The 25,050-nt window shown below is 39.1% G+C and overlaps 1 protein-coding gene across 9 annotated transcripts in view; it reads right to left on the reverse strand.

The window, feature by feature from the left end:
- The window catches only part of NCKAP5 (NCK associated protein 5), a 996,626-nt gene that overhangs the window by 247,802 nt on the left and 723,774 nt on the right, over window positions 1–25,050 (reverse strand). The window lies entirely within an intron of this gene.

Genomic DNA, 25,050 nt, shown 5'->3' on the forward strand with positions numbered 1-25,050 from the left:
GGGATGCATGATGTTCAATTTAAAGCTACTTTGCTACTAAAATCAACACAACTGCATCATCTTCTTTCAGTCTGCATTTTTTTTAGCATCTCCTTCATGCCAGGCACTGTGTGGAATGATGGTGCTACAGAGGTAAACTAATCCAGCTACAGTCCTTGCCTTCATGGGCTTTCAGCAAAGTAATCTACTCCTCACACTTAATTCTCCTGAGAAGGCTTCCTGGATACACTTGAGAATGAACTCCACTTTGCTTATACACACACATGGAACTCCATCACTGCTGTTGCTGAGAAAATATCACTGGCTACATTATTTTCAACTGCTGCCTATGAGTTATACCAGAGATTAATTGATCAGCTAAATGGGAAAATGCAAAGAATAGACAAGGAATAAATCGATGAAGTAAAAAGTGTGCTGTGTCTTCTATACCTGGGATCAATTGTGTTACAGCTCACTCAGAGAGGCACGAGATTGCAAAACAGCCTGCTTGCAAGGGGTCACGAATAGGGCAAATCACCAGCTTAACGACATACGAAATTTTCATTCTCTTATTTATAACCAATTTCTCACTAAAGTGAACAACATTTCTTAATGGTACAATTCTGCAGAAGAACAAACTAGAAATGTTTTCTTTTCTTCTAATTGGGACAAAACTGATCATCACCTAATAGGCTCTTTACAGAAAATAAAAGAAACTAAACTAAAAAAAAATGCTCAGCACAAATTGGACACTAAGGATTAAATGAAAATAAAAGGACAGTTTTGTTTCATTTTTAGCTCAGATCTTTAAAGGTACTGTTAGAAAAATCTAATAATTGTTTTGTAACTCTTATTTGGTAAGAAAAAGCTAATTATTATTAAAAATTATAATAAAAATGAGAAAAGATTGTCAAGAAGTGAAAAATTAAAAGGGAGATTTCCAATGTTGAAAAAGCACCTTTTATGAACATAAAAATCTATCAGTCTGTCCTCCCCTAACCATATCTGGATGGGATCTGACACATTAAAAGCTGGACGTTAGCCCAGTAAGCCTGAGTGAGAAGTGATTCAGGAGACACCAGACATAAACCAAATGGCTGGCCCCATAACCAGTGGGTAAAATATGCTTGCTGTCCAGCAGGGTTTGCAGAGCCAAGTGGTGACAGTGCCCAGAGAAGCCCCCTTAGGCAGGCGACCCCCACAAACCTCAGCTCCTACTCCTGGGCAGGGGCTTTTACAGTCCTGAAAATGCTATGCTACAGAGGAGACATTCTGTGAGTGAAAAAAGCCATTATTCCACCCAGGAAAAAGATGATTTTTTTCCCATAACCGTAGTGGCCATCAAAAAATGGATTCATTTTTCTTGTGCTGTACTCTGGGCCCATAAAATAGTTTCAGGATCTCAAAAAGACGATGTTGTAGATGGAAGTTTGTTGCAATGAGCCAGCCAGAAGTGAGAATGACTTTAAAAGACTGAATTTTTAAAATGCTCTAAACCCAAAGATTAAGAAAATATAAAATATTACAGATAGGTCACTCCTTTTGTGTTGTGTGAGTTAATCATGTTTATTCAATGAGTCCCACTTTAAATGCAGCATGTCAAATCCTAAAATACTATTCTTAATTCTTTTAAAATTACATGACATTTTCTCTTATCAACATAGGCCAATAAAATACAAACAGGCATAATTGGTGCAAGACAACCCTTAACAGCTAGTCCAGGTTAATCCACTGGCATGGATTAGATTATGAAAGGTTTAAATAACTAATCTCAAAGTCTTACATATACATCAGGGATTTCATTTGACTAAGCTTAGTGATTATTTGAGTGTTAACCAGAGTAACTTGAGAGGCTATAAAACCCATGCCAAATCACGTTCAATTACATGAGACCTAGGGAGGTCTAACTGGAACTGCAGAATTGACATGAAAAAAATACTAAGGAATATTTTCATTATAGATTTATGAATGTGAAGTGGATTGGGACAGATTTTTTTTTTTATTTAAGCTAAGGGTGAAGAAATAGAGATTTAGTGAAAATAAGTTAGGGCAAAATGGCACCTTGTGATTTAGAATTGTTTGTTTTGCATCTCATACCCCTACAGAGGCTGGCTGTGTCTTAGACACAGTAGTGATTTGCTTCTTTTGGGGGCAGTGGTCTTCAACCTTTTTGGCACCAAGGACCAGTTTCGTGGAAGAAAATTTTTCCATGGACTTGGCTGGGGGGTGGGGAATGGTTTCAGGATGAAACCGTTCCACCTCAGCTCATCAGGCATTAGATTCTTATAAGGAGTGCACAACATAGATCCCTCACATGTGAAGTTCACAATAAGGTTTGCACTCCTATAAGAATCTAATGTTGGCCAGGAGCGGTGGCTCACGCCTGTAATCCCAACACTTTGGAAGGCTGAGGCAGGCACATCAGAAGGTCAGGAGATCAGGACCATCCTGGTTAACACGGTGAAACATCATCTCTACTAAAAATACAAAAAAAAAAAAAAAATTAGCCGGGCATGGTGGCAGGTGCCTGTAGTCCCAGCTACTCGGGAGGCTGAGGCAGGAGGATGGCATGAACCCGGGAGGCGGAGTTTGCAGTAATCCAAGATTGCGCTACTGCACTCCAGCTTGGGTGACAGAATGAGACTCCATCTCAAAAAAAAAAAAAAAAAAAAAATCTAATGCTGCCACTGATCTGACAGGAGGCAGAGCTCAGGCAGTAATGCTCTCTCCCCCACTGGCCCACTGCTCACCTCCTGCTCTGCGGCCTGGTTCCTAACAGGCCACAGACAGATAACAGGTCTGTGGCCTGGGGGTTGGGGACCCCTGTTTTGGGGGATAGTTAATTCTAGTCTAAAATTCATCTTTAATAGTTGAGGAAGTAACTTTGCCAATGTGACAAAGCAAGGTAGGGGATACAAAGTTCTAAAATCAAGATTTCCTGACCACCAGGTGTTATGTTTTTTTACTAATCTTTTCTAAAAAAATTTACGGATTTAGGGGGTACAAGTGCAGTTGTGTTACATGGATATATTGTGTAGTGGAAGTCTGAGCTTTCAGTGTAGCCATCACCTGAAGAGTGTACATTGATTCCATTAAGTAATTTCTCATCCTTCACCCCTCTCTCACTCTCCTACCATTTTGGGTCTTCAATGATTATTATGACACACTCTATGTCCATGTGTACACATTATTTAGTTCCCACTTATAAGTGAAAAATTGTGGCATTTGACGTTCTGTTTCTGAGTTATTTCTCTTAGGATAATGGCCTCCAGTTCCATCCATGTTGCTGCAAAAGATATGATTTCATTCCTTTTAATAGCCGACTAGTATTCCATTGTGTGTATATACCACATTTTCTTTATCCATTCATCCACTGATGGACACTTAGGGTTGTGAATAGTGCTGATATAAACATATAAGTGCAGGTATCTTTTTATATGATGATTTATTTTCTTTGAGGCAGATACTCAGTAGTGGAATTGCTGGGTCACATGGTAGTTCTACTTTTAGTTCTTTGAGAAATGTCCAAACCATTTTCCATAGAGGCTGTAGTGACCTACTTTCCCACAAATAGTATAAAAATGCTCTCTTTTCTCTGCATCTCACCAATGTTCATTTTTGTTTTTGGTTTTTGTCTTTTTAATAAAGTCATCTGATGAATATAAGATAATATCTCATTGTGGATTTAATTTGCATTTCTCCAATAATTAATGTTTAGCATTTTTTTCATTGCTTTTGGCCATTTGTATGTCTTCTTTTGAAAAATATCTATTCACGTCCTTTGCCCACTTTTTAATGGGGTTATTTGTGGATTTTTGTTGTTTTTGGGTTCCTTGTAAATTCTGGATATTCACTCCATGTCATAGTCACAGTTTGCAAATATTTTCTCCCATTCTGCAGGTTATCTCTTCACTCGTTTATTTCCTTTGCTGTGGAGAAGCTGTTTAGTTTTATTAAGTCCCATTTGTCAATTTTTGTTTTTGTTGCTTGTGATTTTGAGGTCTTAATCGAGAATTATTTGACTAGACCAATGTCCAAAAGAGGTTTCCCTAGATTTTATTCTAGTTATTTTAATAGTTTCAGATATTACATTTAAGGCTTTGATTCATCATTATTAATTTTTATATGTGGTGAGAGACAGGGGTCCAATTTCATTCTTCGGCATATGGCAATCCAATTTTCCCAGCACCATTTATTGAAAATGGTATTCTTAGTGCATGTTGCTGTCAACTTTGTCAAAAATCAGTTGGCTGTAGGTGTGTGGCTTCATTTCTGTGTTCTCTATTCTGTTTCTTTGATGTATGTGTCTATTTTTATAGAAGTACCATGCAGTTTTGGTTACTATTGCCTCAAAGTATAATTTGAGGTCAGGTAATGTGATGTCTAACTTTGTTCTTTTTGCTTAGAATTGCTTTGGCTATTCAGGCTCTTTTGGTTCCATATTACTTTTAGGATTTTTTTTCCCCCAATTCTGTGAAAAATGACATTGGTATTTTGATAGGGATTACACTGAATATACAGATTGCTTTAGGCAGTATAGTCATTTTAACAATATTAAGTCTTCTGATCCATGTGCATGGAATATTTTTCCATTTGTTTGTGTCATCTACAATTTCATTAATCACTGTTTCGTAGTTTTCCTCATAGAGATCTTTCATCTCTTTGGTTAAACATATTCCCAGGGTTCTTTTGTTTGTTTTGTTTTTTGCAGTTCATTTAAATGGGATTGACTTGTGGATTTGGTTCTCAGCTTGTTATTGGTGTATAAAAATGCCACCGATTTTTGTATTTTTATTTTGTATCCTGAAACTTTACTAAATTTATTTATTAAATCTAAGAGTTTTTGGAGACATCGTTAGGGTTTTCTCGGCATAAGATCATATCATCAGTGAGCAGAGGTAATGGGCTTTAATATTAAGAAGTTAGGCAAAGGAGTTCACCAAGATGATAAGTTCTCCTTCTATACCTTCTACTCTTTCTCACGGAGAAGAGGCAGAGCCATATTTTCATGAACTTTCTTGCAATGTTGACTCATAACTGTTTTCCACTTTCACATGTATAAAATATATCTGTTTCTTAAGTAAAAGCAAAATTTCTTATCCTTCCCATATGCTTCTCTGAACCCTTTCTATAGTGCTTTGTGCATGGCTTTTGAATATAGTAGGAAATAGCACAGGATAGTGTTTAAGAGGTCAGACTGCTTGAGAATCCAATTTCAACTTTATCACTTATTAACTGACTGGCCTTGAATAAGTTAGTTAACTCCTCTGTGCCTCAGTATCTCCATCTGTAAAATGGTTATAATAATACAATTATCTGATAAGGTTACAGGGAGAATTAAATGAATAATTCCTGAAGCTCTTAGAACAACATCTTGCCATGTGGTAAGCACTATATATGATAAATTAAGATAAAATGCTTGCTGAATGACCAAATGTTTCTTTGCACCTACACTAATTAATATTATTCATTAATTGATGAGGTTTCCCTAACCAAGACATGGTTTGTGTCTTTGCTAAACTGTGAAAAATTCTGTCTTTTCTTTGAGATAAGCAGAAAGATAAATAATAGCTATGACACATATACCTATCTTGTAAGGTGCTTTGTAATTATTCATTACTTGCTGAAAAACTCAAGTGGGCAAGGGGAAGAACAAGGCAGTCATGTTAACATCTAAACCTCATTAAAGTTTCATCTTCTTTTAAAGTCCAGGAAGACAAATGAGCTACCAGAGGAATTTCCTTTCCTCTGTAAGGCTTATACAGGAATTTGAACATAACTATTAAAGTAAATTAAATGGGATTTAGTAAATGGCCAAATAACACTGTGGTGGGAGCCAAGGGAGCAGACAGAAGCAAACTATCAAGTTTGGGTGTGAATTTCAATGTCTAAGATGAAGTTAGACCTAGTCTAACTTCAAGACTCATGTGTGGTGGCTCATGCCTGTAATCCCAACACTTTGGGAGACCAAGGCAGGAGAACAGCTGGAGGCCAGGAGTTCAAGATCAGCCTGGGAAATACAGTGAGACCCCTTCTCTACCAAAACAAAACAAAACAAAACAAAATTAGCTGCGCATAGTGGTGTGCACCTGTAAACCCAATTTGATGTTATCTGGAGGCAAACAGTGGAGCCCCTATGCAGAGCACTCTCCTTTTCTATCATGTGAGGACACAGCAAGCAAGAAGGCAGAACTCTGCAGACCAGAAGCAAGCTCTCCCCCAACACAGAATCTGCCAGCACATTGATTTTGGATTTCGCAGCCTCCACAACTATGAGAAAAAAATGTTTATTGTTTACACCACCTAGTCTATGGTATTTTATTATGTAAGCCCAAAATAAGACAGAGGCAATGGAAAAAAAAATCACACAAAACACTTCTCTTGCTCTAACCTATGACTGTTTGATACAGAATATTCTCAAAATTTACAATTAAACTAGAGAATTTCTGGCTCTTTATGCAGATGTGATTGGCTTTGCTTGATTTGTGTTACCTGAGTTAACAAATAAAAGGTTAAAAAAACCTAAAAATACACTGTTAAGATTGTTCATATTTCAGAATCTGAAAAGTATTTTGGGAGTACAATTTAAGAAAATTAAATATAAAATATTATGATTCTCAGGAAAACTATTTTAAAAGTTGCATCAAAAGGAAGCTATGTACAGAGTTGAATAAAGCCACAGCTGCCTTCTTCATCTAGGTGAGAACAGTTCTTTAGGGTCTAGGAGCAAGCATAGTAAAGCTCTGTGGAACTCTGACTCATGGTCATCAATAGATGTGCTCTCTATAGTACAGGAGTAAATCAAACTCAGTATGATTTGCCTCATTTCTTTACTTCTCTCAGTTTTGTCTTCTCTTCTGCCCCATGTCCTTTTTCTATTATTGGTCACTGTGCTGGCTTTGTGACATGTCAACTTGGCTACAGTAAACTACATTTTTTCTGAATTCCCTTTGTTGTATATTTCAGATTAGGGTGAGCCACAAGAAAAATTCTTGGGAGATATGAGTGGTGGGCGTAAAACAGCAGCTGTTGTGTAGCTCACACATGTTGTTGCTAATCTGCTGGTTTTTAAACTTGTGATCTGACCTGTCTGAGAGCATGCCTTGTGGACTTCAAGCCACAGCATGAGATCCAGTGATAACAGCCTTGCAGAGACTACTTAACCAGCCTCCACAATAGTATAAGCCAGGTCCCTGTAACAAATCTCGTACTGGTTCTGCTTCCCTGGTTGAAATTTGAATACATCATTTTTTATGGCTGCATAGTATTCCATGGTGTATATGTGAGTTCATATACACCATGTATACTTCGTAGGGACATGGATGAAATTGGAAATCATCATTCTCAGTAAACTATTGCAAGAACAAAAAATCAAACACCGCATGTTCTCACTCATAGGTGGGAATTGAACAATGAGAACACATGGACACAGGAAGGGGAACATCACACTCTGGGGACTGTTGTGGGGTGGGGGGAGGGGGGAGGGATAGCATTGGGAGATATACCTAATGCTAGATGACCAGTTAGTGGGTGCAGTGCACCAGCATGGCACATGTATACATATGTAACTAACCTGCACATTGTGCACATGTACCCTAAAACTTAAAGTATAATAAATAAATAAATAAATAAATAAATAAAAGAAATTTGAATACAGTCACTCTATTGACCAGGACGACCCTGTTGCAGTACATGGTTGTCTCCAGTCACCTGGCTGGTAGATTCCTCCAAATCTATGGGGAAGGACTAAAGGGCCCCCAAGAGGCTATAGTGATGGTGTGATAATTAATTTTATGTGTCAACTAGAGTGGGCTGAAGGATACCCAGAAAGCTGGTAAAACATTATTTGGGAGGCTATCTATGAAGGTTTTTCAAGAAGAAATTAGCATCAAAATCTGTAGACAGAGTAAAGAAGATCTGCCCTCCCCAGTGTGGGTAGGCATCATTCAATCACTTCATGGTGCAGAAAAGGTAAAAAGGTGGAAGAAGGGCAAATTCTCTCTCTTTTTGAGCTGAGACATCCATCTTCTGCAGAAAGGCATAGGAGCTCCTGGCTCTTAAGCCTTCAGACTCTGGAACTTTTACCAGTGGCCTCCCAGTTCTCAGGACTTTGGACTTGATCTGAATTATACCACTGGCTTTCCTGGTTTTCCAGCTGCAGATGGCAGATCATGGGACTTATTCCCATGTGAGCTAATTCCCATATTAAACCTCCTCTCCTGCCTCTCTATATATCCTATAGTTTCTGTTTCTCTGAAGAACCCTGACTATACCAACAACTTGGAAACTCGGAAGTAACAGGTAATAACAATGATGCTGGGGATAGAAACATGACAGGTACACAGCATGTACTAAATGTAGGTTCCCAGTACTACAGACTCATTTTTTCTTACCAACCACCCTATAAAATAGGTACTGTTATTTTATTTCCCTCTGTACTCTGAGGCACACATAGATGAAATAACTTGCTAGTAAGCAGAAAGCCAAAAATTAAACTCAGGTACTCTGGCTCCAGAATCTGTGCTCTTCAATCCTACTGCACCATTCCGAATCAACCTAAATGTAATGGTTTCCATCCTCTGGCTACCCTGCCTTTTAGAAATTTTTCACAACAGAAAAATAGTGTGCTAGCCTGTGACAGTGCAGCCAGGAAACTTCAGTTCTGGTCCTGATTTCACCACTGACTGGCTGTTGTTGAAGCAAACTAAATATGGCCTGAGAAGGACCGCGTACTTCTGTATCTGAGTGATTGTGGATGAACTGTAACCTAGCTTAACAGGCAAACTAATAGGCCTAATAATAGGCTAATAGATGAATAGGCCAAGCTTTAACCAATCCAGCCATCTGTTCCTCACTTCCAATTTCTGTAGGTCACTTCCTTTTTTTTCCCTTCTACCACATGGCTGCGCTGGAGTCTCTGTGAATCTGCTGTGATACTGGGGGCTGCCCGATTCGTGAATCATTCATTATTCAATTAAACACCTTTAAATTTAATCTGGGTGAAGTTTTTCGTTTATCACTGTGTAGCACTGGGCAGGTCACGCTAACTTCCTTATTTGTAAAATGATCTCAGTGCCCTCTTCCAGCTATAAAAGTTCACAATTCTATGGTGTTAAACTTCTGATTATAATGTTAAAAGATCTTTGGAAAAAAGCTGCTCTATACAATAAAATTAGGTAATAAAACCTACAACTGTATATTTGACTTCCTTGCATTTATTTTTCAGCCTCTTCCTACCTCAAAAATTATTCTGTAGCTCCCTAGGTAATTATAATAGTGATTTTTTACCCTTTCCAATTGTGAGGACCCTGTTAATCACACACATGCAAAAAGAGTTGTGAAATTCCATAGAAGAAAAATACAAAACTGTAAGTTGAGAAAAAATACGATAGAAAGACATGTTACGCTTGATAATGCTTTTAAGTAAAGTTAAATTTCACTAATTATAACAACATCTAGAGACATTTGAAAAAGAATACATATTCACTATACAGGAAAAATTTTATGGAGTTACTGACCTACAGGGTTCTTACAGTTACCTCTTGGTTCTCAGTTCCCACTCAGGGAGCTCCTCACTGGTAATCACCTATTACAATTGTATGCAACTTGTTAAATGTAACTATGCTAAAAATCAATATATGCTGAAAGCCAAAAGGAGGACTGTTTTATATGCCACAGCTTTATTTTCTTTAGACTTACTGCCTATTTTTGTGTTGTTTTGTTTGTTTGTTTCATGGTTTTTAAATTGACAGATTTTTGGTAAGTATTATAAAAGTTTCTGATCTGGAGAAGTATCACTCCTCTTTGTTTTCCTTTTCTTTCTTTTTTTTTTTTTTTTTGTGTGTGTGTATCCTCATTGTCATTTAGCGAAAGTTCCCCTAATTGTTAAAAAACCAACAGGCAAGCACCATGTTAGAGACAGGGAAAAAGTACAGAGTGAAAAGCAATTTTAAAAATTGGATAATCAGTCTAAGAAGAGTAGAGCTGGCCACTTTTAAAGGCCAAAGTCCAAACAAGGTCTTTAAGAATTTGGTAACACCCAATGGCACTCACCAGATGGGTTAAGGCAACACTGCAATGGGAAAGGTGACAACTGCTCAGTAGAAGGCAGACATCATGTAAACAGTCGCACTAGCTGTTTTTCTTGTGTCTGAGTCTATGCCTAGAAGGGGTTTACTTTTTCCACAAAAGGGGAAACATACTATGATACCCCTGAATATACATCCTAGAACTCACTGCTTAAAGAACACACAGAAAAAAAGAAGGTCATGCAACCATCCCTAGGAAGTTACCAAAATTCATTCTTAGTTCCCATCTGGGGGCAACCCTGATGAGATACTGCAAGGGAAGAAAAGAAGATTAAAGGTAAACAGGCATAGTTCAATGTCAACACTTTAGGCAAATCTTTCCTGATCCTCTACTTTTTTTTTTTGAGACAGAGTCTCGCTTTGTTGCCCAGGCTGGAGTGCAGTGGCACGATCTCGGCTCACTGCAAGCTCCGCCTCCCGGGTTCACGCCATTCTCCTGCCTCAGCCTCCCGAGTAGCTGGGACTACAGGCACCTGCCACCACGCCTGGCTAATATTTTTGTATTTTTAGTAGAGACGGGGTTTCACCGTGTTAGCCAGGATGGTCTCGATCTTCTGACCTCATGATCTGCCCGCTGCGGCCTCCCAAAGTGCTGGGATTATCCTCTACTTCTAACCCTCAACCATGAGCTGAAACACCCTCACTTCTTCTATATTTTGCCACACTTCGGTTATACACAACCATGGTTTGCACTATAAATATATGGTACTTCTCTGTCTCTCCCATTAGACCATGAGTGAGGGTAGAGGAAGTGGGTCTCATTCATTGATCTGTTCCTAGTTCCTAGCATGGTGTCTAACATATGGGAACTGTTCAGTGAATGGGAAATGGAATTAAATATATCTATTAGTTTACTCCAGAGATCCAAGTTTCAGGTAGGAATCCAAGGGAAATTTTTCCAAGTATGCATAACAATTATCAAACTTTGTGTTTCTTGGGGATTGTTGATAACTGCCTTTAATTGTATTTAAAGATAGGTAGTATTCTTTTGAAATGTCAGAAAAGGCAATGGCAAAAAGCCTTCAATTTGGCTGTGATCCCAATTAAAATTCTTCAACCCAAAAGAAATAGCTTTGATCTGATCAAAATGTATGAGTTTCTTTTTTTGTCACCATAATTTAAAGACAGAAAAATGGTATTTAGGATTTACATATACATGTGGAGGCCAACCTCATTATGATGATTGTACTGAGAAGCCAGGAAGTTCTGAATCATAAATGTATTTTCAGAAAAGAATTGTATTTTCAGAGGGGGAAAAAAAAGAGCTACAACAATAGCTCTAATTTAACTGGAGACATTCACTACACAATCCCCGAAGAGCAGGATAAATTGTCGAGAGCATCAGCAGACTGTCTATTCATTTGGCATATTAGCATGAAAGGGGGCTTTTTGCCCAGTGGAGCCCAACCTCTTCTCTACAGGATCTTGCTTTTGAGATCTTTGAAACAAGTATTTCAAATACAGCACACTGAGATTTGCTCTAATCTTAACTATGGCATTAGAAAAGTCATTATAACTTTATGCATAAGTTGTTGGTGTATGGCCAAGTCAGAAATCTTGCCCTGAGGACCAACATCTACATAATAAGAGAAAATAGATATGTGTGCAGCCAATTATTAGATACCTCTGGTGATGGCAACTAGAAACTACGTGAAGTCATGGATAATTCAACATGATAACAATCACTATATGGAAAAATATTTCTGGCTCATGCCTGTAATCCAGCACTTTCAGAGATCGAGGCAGGCGGATCACTTGAGGTCAGGAGTTTGAGATCAGCCTGGCCAACAGGGTGAACCCCGTCTCCACTAAAAATACAAAAACTAGCCTGACGTAGTGGCAGGTACCCATCATCCCAGCTACTGGGGAGGCTGAGGCACTAGAATTGCTTGAACTCGGAGGTGGAGGTTGCAGTGAGTCAAGATCACGTCACTGCACTCCAGCTTGAGTCACAGAGTGAGACTCTGTCTCAAACAAAGAAAATTTTGTAAAAAAGTAAACACTAAAACTATGAAAATCAAAGTGTGGCGATTCCTCAGGGATCTAGAACTAGAAATTCCATTCGACCCAGCCATCCCCAAAAAAAACCTTTTAAATCAATTTATTTTACCTTAATTTATTAAAACATGTACATTTGTTAGACATTTATTAAAGACCTATTTGGTGCCAGACAAGGATGATCATCTCTAAGATCCACAAACAAGGAGTTGTAAATGTTACCTAATGTGATGTGCCATCTCTAATGCCCTCTGGAATCCATCTGAGTGTGGAGAACTCTGTGGCTGTCCACACAACATCCATTTCACCTCTTGTATGTGAATATATAAAAGTCATAGGATTGGTCACTATTGATTCCCTCTTCACAGCTAGCTGCCCTAATTTGTCTTATCTAATTAAGGTTATGTTATCCCCTTTGTCAAAGTGATTGGGAAATATATCCCAGGGATAAACCAATCAGTACATGGCTTTTTTTCCAGCTACAAGAGATTGGTTCAGGGAAGAGTATTTAATTGATTTTAGGTCCATGAAGGTATCTGGGAAGTGAAGGATCCCTGGGAGCTTTTGTAAAGGATAGTTCTGCATTTCTCAGGAACTCCTGTGAGAAATTTCTTGGGTGATATGTTAAGTAGACTTGTAGCTTGGATTGACTACAGCCATTTATCCACCTTGAAACAAGCCATCTTAAGAATGATGTTAACGCATGGAAAGAGAAAAGCCAATAAAACTACACAGAAAGATGGAGCCTGAGCCTTCACCAAATTGCAGCAGAAGCTCAACCTATGTCTAGACTTCTATGAACATATGGCAGCTTGAGCCGATTTTTTGTTACCTGCAGCCAGGGCATCTTAATTATTATAACTGTAACAGGAACTGTGGCATCAGAGCTGATTTCTGAAAGAAAAATAGGATTTAGACAGGTGAATGGTAGATGGGAATTGAGAGAGCCCTTTCTGGGACAGAAAATTACGGGAGCAAAAGCAAAGAGGTAGGAAAACAGACGGTATGTTCAGGGGCAAGTCTATCACACCGGAGGAGAGGTGGAAGGTGAAGCTGAAAGTGGGTTGGGGGTGGTGGGGGACTTTACTGACCCTTCTGGAAAACTGGTGGTGGAATGGGAGTTGGAGCAGAGGAGAAGCAGATACAGGTGGTTGTTACCATCATCTGGGCCAGTGCTCACAAAGACCCTTGCTCACACCTTGGCAGTGAAGATGGAGTAGAGAGGATGAGTTCAAAGGCCATGCCAATGACAAGCTACACATGATGTGGTGTCGCACTTCATGAGAAGCAAAGAGAGTGAGAAATGGACTATGAAGTTTAAGTCTGGGGACATCTGGTAAAGGCTAGTGCCATTAATCAGGAATGAGAATTCAGGCAGAAGAGTTAAACTACCTTAAATAATATTTTTTTCTTTTTTTTTTTTTTCCTTGAGACAGAGTCCCGCTCTGTTGCCCAGGCTGGAGTGCCGTGGTGCGATCTCAGCTCACTGCAACGTCTGCCTCCCAGATTCAAATGGTTCTCCTGCCTCAGCCTCCCAAGTAACTGGGATTACAGGTGCTCACCACCATGCCCGGCTAATTTTTGTGTTTTTAGCAGAGATGGGGTTTCACCATGTTGGTCAGGCTGGTCAGGAGCTCCTGATCTGAAGTGATCTGCCCGCCTTGGCTTCCCAAATTGCTGGGATTACAGGTATGAGCCACTGCACCCAGACTGGAATATTTTCTATATAATTTCTTTAAAAAGTCATAGAAACAACCTAAATCCAAACTAACAAGGAGCTGAATGACTGGATAAATTATGGTATATTTCCTGAATGAGTGAAATACTCTGTAGTGAGACATTAACATTTTCCCACGTGTGACTCACTTGTCTGATAATATTTCCATGCCAGACACACCCCCATAATAAAGGTTCCTCACTCCGTGTGGCTGCACAAGGGGGTGGGTTACACGTTTATTTTTCAACACCATCTCTTTCTTTCTCCACCACAAATAGGTCCCTTGGCACTATACAGTTGAAAACTATTGTTTGGGAGGACGTCAAGAAAAATTCTTTAGACTTGGAGAAAAATATAACCAAAAGAAACTGTTATCTGAGTGTTGAAAATTTAGAAGACTACATACACATGGAAAAAAAGATACACACAAATGTGCTTACAGTAATTACTTCTGAACGGTAGGATCTAGAGTATTTTTTTCTTTTACTTTTTTATAGTTTCTATTTACTTTCTAAAATGCATATGTATCAACTTTATAATTTTACAAGGACATCAATTATATTGGGTTCTTCAGAAGCAGATAATGAAACGAGGGTTTGTGTGAAAATGATTTATGAGGCAGGGAATAATTTTTTACCAGCTTCCTCATTTGTTTAATAGTGATGATATGAAAAAGAAACTAGTAAGTGAGCAGGGAAGTGAGAATCATCAAGGGAGGAGCCCCAGCAAAGGTGTCCTATTAAGCAAAGTCCCACTGAGGGTAACTTGAGATCAACTTCTGCTGACCTGTAGAAGCTGGGGAACTTACTGGCCCTCCTCTAGTCAGTCACTGTTAGAGAGCTGCCCCCGTAAATACGTCAATGCCCAGGAACTTCTGGTTCTTCTTGCAGGTAGGAAAATGTGGGGACAGAGAGGCTGCCCACAAAGAGACACAGGTGCTGGCTGCTAGGAGGAGGCATGGGCATGGTAAAGGGATCTGAGGGAATATGCACGGAACAACGACTGCATTTGCTGGAGATGCTTACAAAATCTTACTGCTGGAATTAATAAATATGGAAACTTCTGTTTACTATGTTCATTCATATTAAAAACATTTACTTTTTAAAAGAAAGAGGACTAAATAGTAATACATTGTTGGCCAGCACTTCTTACTGGGAAAGGAGATTTGAAGAGTCTTACTTTTGTAAACCCTTTCCTAAGTGCTACCTGCACCTTAAATGTCACACCTTATATTGCTTTATGTTCTCCGAGTTCACATTCTAAAACTCATACATTAGGAATTAGGACCAGTGGATATAAAAACTTGATGGCCCCTGGGGACACCAAATGTTGATTGCTGCTTGTTGTTACAGAGGCAAGACAACTGAAGTTTGGGGAGAAAAATCTCCCTTCCTGACAGCAACATGCCAGACCATTAAGAACTTCTGCAAAAATCAATATTGGTCTGAATTATTCAACTGGTGTACAACAGGATATAGTGGAATGTAAACTATTGGGCTTCCACCAAAGATTTGTGGCTGGCATCCACTATAAATACACAAAGTAACTACTCTCTAGGGAGGAAAACAGCGAGAGGAGGAGGAAATGTCAGGTTTCAGAAAATTAGCCAACCAAGTTCACCCAGCGTAAATGCTGATGCACTGCCATATTTGCTAATAGAAAGGGTGGACCCACTGGTACATTACATGTTGAGAAGATCCTCAGCTTCTTGCCATGTTTCAACGTGGACTAAACAAAGCTATTCTATCCTCTGAGCTTTTAAGCTCCCTTTGCAATAAATAAATCACAAACTAAACATTTTGAAAGTCATCTCTTTCTCCTGCCCCTGAGAGTCCAGTCATAGGTCTACACAGATGGCTGTCAAGGTGGTGTGATTTGAGGTGTGCTGGGAAAGTCCTGTTTGTCCCCAAATATCTCCCCTCTATTGGCCTGTCAGTCATGAGGAATCAATCAAGATAGGGCATTTCAGGAATCAGAGGATACAGTAGAGAACAAAGGTTCTGACCCTGGTGGAATTTATGAACAGATTTCAGGAGTCCTGGTTTCCCATAAAATTATTTGAGAAATACCATGTGTATATACATGAGTGCATTTCCAGGTTAGACAATCCAGGGCTTTCACGGTATTTTCAGAGTAATCCGTGACCCATGAATGGTTAAGGAGCTCAGGACTGAGTCAGGAGATCTGGTTCTCTATGCCTGTCTGGCTACTAGCTGGCCATGTCATCTCAGACCGACACTCTCCCTGCACTGGCTTCAGATTCCTATATTTTTGAAGACTGCCTGGTTAAAGTCTTGGTGCTTCACCATGTCTGTGTGTGTAAAGGGCCCCCTTTCCAAGACTGCTGAGGAAAATGGCCAAATGCTTCTTTTGTACCTGCTTCCCATGGATCCCCCTCAGCTCAGGGAATAGTAATACTTTAAGACAGCATTACTGGAGAAAGGTAGAGGAAAGGGGAATAACAGAGAATGTTAGAGAAAGAAAGGGGAGGGAGGGGAGAAAGAGGGAGAGAGGAATGCCTCTCACTGATATAGGGGTGTCTGTGAGGCAAAGTCAAAACACCATTGACAGAGGTGGTCTTAGGATCAGGCCCTTGCCCCAGCCCCTGCCCATTCATTCCCTCTCACTTCCAAGTATAGCTGCAACATTCAAATGTTTGAAAATTCATTTTTTAGAGGTTTTCAACTGAACAAGGGCAGGAGGAGAGGAATTACTTATGCATGTATATTCATGTTTAGTTTTTACTTTTTAAATTATGAAACCATTGTGTCTTCCAATAAGTAATAAAGTACAAGGGAATAATTTTTTACTGGCTTCCTCATTTGTTTAATAGTGATGATATGAAAAAAATGACCTTTTAAAAACGCTTAAATGTTTAACTTTTGATCCCAAGTCTTCTCCCCACAGCTTAATTTATTAAAACTAAACACATCTTGACATTATAAATTAGGAAAGATGAGAGGGCAGTACACTATAATTAGAAGCCTGGGCCAGGCATTCTACAGAACAGATAACTACAACTATTACAAGCCAGCTTACTGAAAATTTTATTGGGTGTCATTCATGCACAAGTAATGAATGAAGAACCACCACTCATGAATCAGCCTTGAATAAGGAAAGTTAAAATTGAAGCAACTTTGGCAGTCTCTGTAGACTGAGATCAGCCTTCTTTCATTCACAGATGTGCTTCCTTCATTCATGGAGGGGCTGATAATACGACGGGTAGGGTGGGTAGAAGAGGGAAAATCTTTCTGGCCCCTCTCTGCATTCTAGCCTCCGGGCTTGAGATTCACCACCAACACTGCTTATCAACATGAAAGGGATTCTGTTTGTTCAAGTGCTTGTAAGACCTATTTTTTTTTTTAAATTAGTTAAATTTTTATTTGTATTTTATTTTTTCTCAGTTTTTTTATTTCAATAGATTTTGGGGTACAGGTGGTTTTTGGTTACATGGATAAGTTCTTTAGTGGCGATTTCTGAGAGTTCAGTGCACCCATCACCCAAGCAGTGTACATTGTACTCAATATTGTAGTTTTTGGCTGAGCATGGTGGCTCACACCTGTAATCCCAGCACTTTGGGAGATTAAGATGGGTGGATCACTTGAGGCCAGGAGTTCAAGACCAGCCTGGTCAACATGGTGAAATCCTGTCTCTACTAAAAATACAAAAATTAGCTGGGTGTGGTGGTGGGTGCGCCTGTAACTCCAGCTACTCAGGAGGCTGAGGCAGGAGAATCACTTGAACCTGGGAAGCAGAGGTTGCAGTGAGCTAAGATTGCACCACTGCACTCCAGCCTGGGTGGAGTGAGATGCTGTCTAAAAATATGTATATATACATAGTAGTCTTTTATCCCTCACCCCCATCCCAACCTTACCCTCTGAGTTCCCAAAGTCCATTACATCATTCTTATGCCTTTGCATCCTCATAGCTTAGCTCCCACTTACAAGTGAGAATATATGATATTTGGTTTTCTATTGTTGAGTTACTTCAGTGAGAATAATGGCCTCCAGTTCCATGCAAGTTGCAGCAAAAGACATTATTTTGTTCATAAGGGCCTATTTTTTACTCACTATGCAACTAATGTACCAGGCATAATCCCACAGGATTACTTAAGAGCTCATAATAGGCTTGAGACTAGAGACAGTCCTCAAGACAGAGTTCATTTCTGGTCACCCTTCAGGGCTCAGGGAACACTGGGCCCTAGCTGTGATCAATTTGGTCATCACTGCTGCACTCTAAGACTTTCATGGGGTATTTATACTTAAAACATACCAAATAGAAAGACATGGGGTTATGACCTGTAAATCCTTGTAGTTGGTTAAATCTGTTCTAAGAGCAAAAATACAGAAACTGAATAACAGTAAAAAAAAATAACTAGCAACAAGCTAAATGTTCAACAATAGGGTAGTAAAATGACATATGATTGACAGGATATTATGTGGCCATTGAAATGACGGTAGGAATCATTGTAGGTATCATTGTGGTAGGTACTTATGATGAAATGTTAAATTTTAAAAAGTAGTAAAAACTTATTCTTTTTCAAAGATCTGGGTCTCTAATCATGCCACAAGAGTATAATTAAGAAAAAAAGAAAAATATCCCATAAAGAAAAAAAAAAAAAGTTAACATTTTGCCGTGGAAGAGAAGTGTTAAGAAGTGATACTTTTCTTCTTCTTTTTCATTTATTTGATAATTATATTATCAATTATATTACATTTGTCTTACTTTTACACTGATACATATATTTATAATTAAAAGAAACATTAATATTACATTCACATATTAATTAAAATTTTAAAATATTTTCTCCTACATTAATTCATTGGCTACATAAAAGAAAAGTAAGAAAACTAAAGTCAAGTTGCTAGATTTGGAAACTAGAGACAGTGAGTGAAAGTTGGCCAAGTCCCCACCACTGTCAGAAACAGAGCAAATCCTCAAAGACAGGGTTGTTAATACCCAGTCTAGAGCTCTTTAGCCCCAAAATAAAAAAGCCATTTCTGGCAGAAAAACAATTACATCTACTAGAGAATGTACTCAGGGAAAGAAAAATCCTCTGTTATTGTACTGGACCTCTGCTGTTTGTACCTATCCATTCCAGCACTATCAGCATCTCCCTGTGACTTCCTTTGGTGGAGCACTCTTCCCACATTCATGGTCCATTCATACAGTTTTAGGCAGTGCCTGCCCTATGTCCCAAGGCCATGGTTATGCAATGGCCCATGCTGGACAATCAGTGTAGTCCAACCAGTTTCAAGCTTATCCAATGAGAGTGAGCCCTGGGATGTTGCTGGAATGACATTATTTCCACTGGGGTGGCTGAACTGGCAACACAGAAATCTGGTGTTCCTAGGTGACCCTTTTTACTGTCTGGAGAGATCCTGCCTCAGAATAACATAAACCAGGGAGATGCACAGCTAAGAATAAGGTAAGATGATTCCTGGTCTCTTGGCCTGAAACCTGGGTCTAGCAATTCCTGAGACTTGATAACACTGGATGTTACATTTTCATGAGTCAACAAATTCCATTATCTCCTTTTAAGCCAATTTGAGGTAATTTTTATTACTTGCAATCAAAATACTCCTGACTCATATTTCTGACATTTCCCAGCAAACTGTATACAAACATTTTCTGGTTAAAAAAATAATTATTGTTGAAAGAAACCATTGCGGTTCTATATCATGTAGTCACAATTGTCTGTGTTCATTAATCACTGTTGTGATCTATGTCATATTCTTCCCTTGGGCAAAAATATTTTAGCATCTTACAGGATGCTAAATAAAGGGGCAAATACGAAATGAAGCAATTACAACTATTTGTTTTGTCTCAAATGGGTGTGTTATAGTTCCTAATTAATTTTGGCAAGTCAACAAATAACTTTATATATGTTCATTCACATTTGACAATCTGAATATGTATGATGTTTAAAAATAAGTTTTGATAAACATATCTTAATTGACAGAGCAGAAAAGGAGGTTTCTTAACTTGCCATCTATATTCAATCTAGATTTAGACTTTTCAATAAACATTAAACATGAAAACATTTTTATTAGTGGTAATTATACATAATTTAGATAAGTGATTCTGAAACTTTAGTATGCATCAGAATCACCTGGAAAACTTGTTAAAAAAATTTATTGCTGGCCACTGCTCCCTCTCTCTCCAGGTTTCTGATTCTGTGGGGTTGAGGTTGGGCCTGAGACTCTGCATTTCTGACAAGTTCCCAGGTGATGTCGACACTACTGGTCTAGCAACCACAGTTCAAGAATCACTTATTTAGAGTTTTTTTTTTAAGTTTTGCATTTTGCTGTAATTTTTATTTGGTGTAAATTGTAATATGTATTTTGTGTCTCTGATTAAAAACATGAGCCCATGTTTTCCGAGATGCAGATATAATTTAGACCTGAAAATTTTGGACACAAAGATAATGATGTGCTTTAAAGGTGGATGGGAAATAACAGAGTTAAAGTAATTTGGGCAAAACCTTGATTAAAATAATTCATTATGGAATCCAATCAACCTTAATTTCCAATAGATGACATGACCACTCAGGTATTCCACTACATCAAGCAAAATTCAGGCTCAAATATTCTCCTGCTGCATTGATTAGCAAAGTTCACCAGGCCAAAGTAATCAAGTATACCACAAATTCCTAGGTATCTTTTTATCTCTGCCTAACACAATGCAACTAAGTGGTCTCTGTCTGCCAACAGGAGTAACTCTTAGGAAGAGCAACTAAACAGTTTGCTAAAACCTGGTTAGTCTGCAGGAAGTCATTAAAATGATAGAATAATTCAGGAATCTGATGATCTCCAAGTACAATGCCTTATCATTTTGTAATTATTTGATAATACCAATCCACTTCATTCAAGTAAGAGGTTCTGGGACTTTAAAATCAAGTAGGGTCTGAACCTACCAGGGTCTGAACTGAGTTTTACAATGTTAAAGCACAACATCTTACTGTCTTGCTCTGGACATACCCAAATGGGTTTTCTCTGTTTGTAAACAATGACATTTCTCCCTATCTTTCCATTCAAGGCTTAACCACTAATGAAGTAAGAATCTCTCATATTTTAACAACTAAGATTAGATTATGACAGAAACTTCATTAAAAGTCACATGAAAAATATCCTCTTTGATTGCATATCAATTTGAATATAGTCCATTTTAACATACCTTGTCAAAAGAAGAATATACATTAAATGTAAAAATGTGCCAATGTTAGCTGTAAGGGTAGTAAATCACCAGTTGGCAATAAGGATATTTATTTCTGTATAGTGAGGGAGTGTGATAACATAGATGCAAAGAGCTGAGAGAAATCTTACAATCTGCCCATACCCCTCTTTACACACAGGAAGGAAATAAGCTCAGAAAAGAGTAATATTTTATCAAAGGAGTTCACTTGGCTGTAAAAATGATGTTGCTGGTCATAAAGTTTTTCATTTGCTCAGTGGAGAGAGTCACCTTTTCAACACATCTGCAGCAGACTCAGAGCAGGGTGGACAGCACAGATGTTGCCAACAGCTTCAGGTTCCAGAAAGGCCCTGAGAGCCAGAAGACACAGATTACAACAGAATCCACCCAACCAGGTAAAACTTAACTGAAGTCAACATGCTGGCCTGTGATCGAATCAGAAACAACTGTGTAAGAACAAGGCGGGTGAAAAGACCTTACCAATGAGAGTTCAGAGACTGCAGACACGAGTACGTAGCCTCCTGGGGCTGGGTGAAGTGTGACCGCACACCTGGTCTGCTTTAAGAGTTGTGCAGCATGTATAGAGGGGACAGAGGAATGAGAGTTTGCTTTGCTCTTCACTGCTCAGATGGGAACTTGAGTTGTGTTTGGCCAGATGCCACACTCATAAGGCATATGGAGAAATGAGATCATTCAGGGAGATGGATCAGAATGGTGCAGGGACTTGAACCATGTCTTATAACACAAGAGCAGGAAAAACAGTGGTTATCTAGCCCAAAGAAGAAATGTTTTGGGGGCAGGGGGAATATGGGAGTTATCCCTGGATGAGACAAGTTGTCAGGGGAAGAGGGATTCAATTGTTCTACATGGCCTTAGGAGGCAGATCTAGCACTCATGGATAGAATTAGTGGGAGACAGGCTGGAGAGAAACACAGAGAAGTAATTCTAAAAATGAGAGACATTCAAAGTGAATGACAGCTAAATATAATTTTATCTAACATTTTTATTGAGTCCTTATTTTGTGCCAATTTCTGTGTTAAGGACCTTAAAATTGTCATCTCGTTTCATCCTTCCAACAACCATGTTAGGTACATTACCATACTCATTTAAATATAGAGCAATGACAGCTGGAAGAGCTTGAGTAACTTGTCCAAGGCCACATAGCTGGTTAGCGCAGTAGCCTGGATTAGAACTCAGCTATCTGCTAAGCTTCTTGACCTCGCCACGATGTTGCTATGGGCTACTTTGGGAAGTAGGGAGTTTCCTGTCATTAGGGTGTCCAATGTGGGCAAACATGGTCTTGTAAGTACCTTAATATTCTCTTCCAGTAGGAAGAACCTACTGTTCTATGCTTTGTCCTGAAAGAGCCACATTTTGAGCACGTAGAGCTATCTTTATATAAATAAGAGAAAATGACTCTAAGGACATTGTGAACATGTCATAGGATTTTCCCTTGGCCCAACCCCAGCCAAGAAGTCACTGCTTTCCTAGAACCAAGAGGATAAATGAGGGACTGTGGGCAAAGGGAAGACCTCACCCAGGCAGCAGAGATGGGTTCAGGAGTTAGGGAGGCTCTTTGGATTCCAGAGGCAAAGCCATAGGATAATCACCTATGGATATGGTGGAGAAGGCCTTGTGCTCTGGGTCCCACAACAGAGAAAAGACTTCTGGGGAGCTTTGATTGAAACTGGCCCCAAGCTGGTTAAGTTGGCCAAGACACTCCACTGGGGAAAGGCTGTGCGGCTGGTCCTCAGGGGACAGGAGAAGGGAACTCTTGGATGACACGCTCCCTACACCCAGATAAGTTCCTGGGGAATTAGGGTCCTAGTAAAGGAGCTACCTGATATTTCTTTCCATAGTCCCACTTACATCAACAAATACTGGGGGATCCCACCTGCTAAGGTGAGGGGGGGACAGGGGTGGGGTGGGGAAATGATCATAAGCACAGTCAGGGGTTTCTCCAACTCCTTTGCTTGGAAGGAAGACAGGACAGATGAACAAGGGGATGTGGCCACAGTGGCAGCAATGAAATCATCTAATTAGCGGAAAGGAGGATCTCTGTGCCCTTGGGAATCGATGGAAGTCATATCCCATCAGCTGGATGCGTGATAAGACACTAAGAGCCCACAGCACCCAGAGTCAACATCCTTAATGGGTCACTTCTCTCACAAACTGGGGGGAAAATTACCTCAATTTTACCTAGAGATAATAACCCTTAAGGTTTTGCTATTCACTCTAAGAAGAAAAAGAAGTGCCTCTTATTGTACCACACCCCATGCTAGATATTCAGAAGATGTTACTTTTTATTTAATCCATTTGCATATGTATTAATGCTTCCATCTTATAGATGTGAGATTGAAACCCAGAAGTACAGATTAACATCACCAAAGTTAGTGAGAGGACCAGGAGTTGAACCCAGGGCTGAAGGATTCAAACTCTTTACTCTTTTCTACCATGCTGCCTCAGTATTACGAAAATGTCAAAACACTAAGGTGATGTCCAGCATCAAAACAGTAAGCTCTCTCTACTTCTTCTGGCTATGATTGGTAAAGGCAAGTCCCATTTTCCTTTGTCAGGAAATTCATATTCGTGTGATATTTATCACAAGAGATTTGTATTTTAATACAGAACTCTTGGACAGGGAGGTGGATGTAGCTCAACACAGAGGAAATAAGTGAAATGGAAGAATTATAGATGATGTCAGAATCAGAGAGGAGGGGAAGGAAGGTTGGACATGTGATCCCCCCTCAGGTTGCCTGGTAATCAATTTCCAAGTCAGCTGCAGCAAAAGCATCAGGAGATGAGGTTCCATAAGATATTCTTTGAGAAAGAGGCTGTCCTCTGGTAGAGCCAATATGAGTGACCTTCTAAGGCACCCAGAGGAAAACAGGCAATTGATACTGTATCTAGAGCCATCTTTAGGGTGAAGATCCAGATTCAATTCAGTGGTAATGAGTAATGACAATGTTTTGCTAGTCTTTGGAATTTATAACCCTACAGGTGACAGCTGCCCTCAAAAAACTATTTATCTTTCTAATACTGTTGACTATACTCTTACTGCCACTACACGTCCCAAAAACATCTTAATTTCTCCATTGAAAAGCTGACAAGGAAATGAAAACTTAACAAAAAAAGTGAACTGCACTTCATGAATGTTTTATCACCTTCATAAGTTTATATATGGGTTGGGTGCTGTGGCTCACACCAGTATTCCTAGTACTTTGGGAAGCCGAGGGGGGTAGATCACTTGAGCTCAAAAGTTCAAGGCCAGCCTAGGCAACATGACGAAACCCTGTCTCTACAAAAAAATACAACAATTTGCTAGGTGTGGTGGCTTGTGCCTGTAGTCCCAGCTACTCAAGAGGCTGAGGTGAGAGGATCACTTGAGCCTGGGAGGTGGAAGTTGCAGTGAGCCGAGATTGCGCCACTGCACTCCAGCCTGAGCAACAGAGCTAGAACTTGTCTCAAAATAAAAAAGTTTGTATATGAAGCCAAATTATTACAGGATGTATTTTTGAAAAGTGAGAGTTACAAAACATTAGATCAAAATGGATGAAATAAGTTGTGGTGTTTCTTAAACATACATATAAAAAGTTCAGTCTCACAGGGATATATCATTCTTATCTAGAGGATCAGGGTTGTTTCGAATGGTTTCTTATTTGTCATATGCTTAATGTGCATTCAAATACAGGTGGCAATCCTTAAAGAAAATTAAATATGCTGTGACTTATAAATCAAATAGGAGGACTATAAGAATGATAAACTTTCAGGTTAATATGAAAATTTTTTGAAAAGTTTTTATTTTGGGTACTAAAAAAAATTAAGAAGACATCCTGTAGATTAGTTAACTCTTCATAAAGGTCATTAAATGGCATTGCATAGTATAGCTGATTTAAAAATAAGATATGCTAATTTATGTACTGATAGTCGAGTAAATGGAAACTAGCAATAATGCAAAATAAGTGAGTCTATCCTGGGCTTTGTCACTTCTTGGTTTATCAGTATTAATAATAAAGTGTAATTTTAAAATAAAGTGATTCCTTCAGCAGATAGTACACAATTCCCTGCAGCTGA

The sequence above is a fragment of the Pongo pygmaeus genome, chromosome 11 (genome assembly GCF_028885625.2).
Source record: "Pongo pygmaeus isolate AG05252 chromosome 11, NHGRI_mPonPyg2-v2.0_pri, whole genome shotgun sequence".
Classification (NCBI taxonomy): domain Eukaryota; kingdom Metazoa; phylum Chordata; class Mammalia; order Primates; family Hominidae; genus Pongo; species Pongo pygmaeus.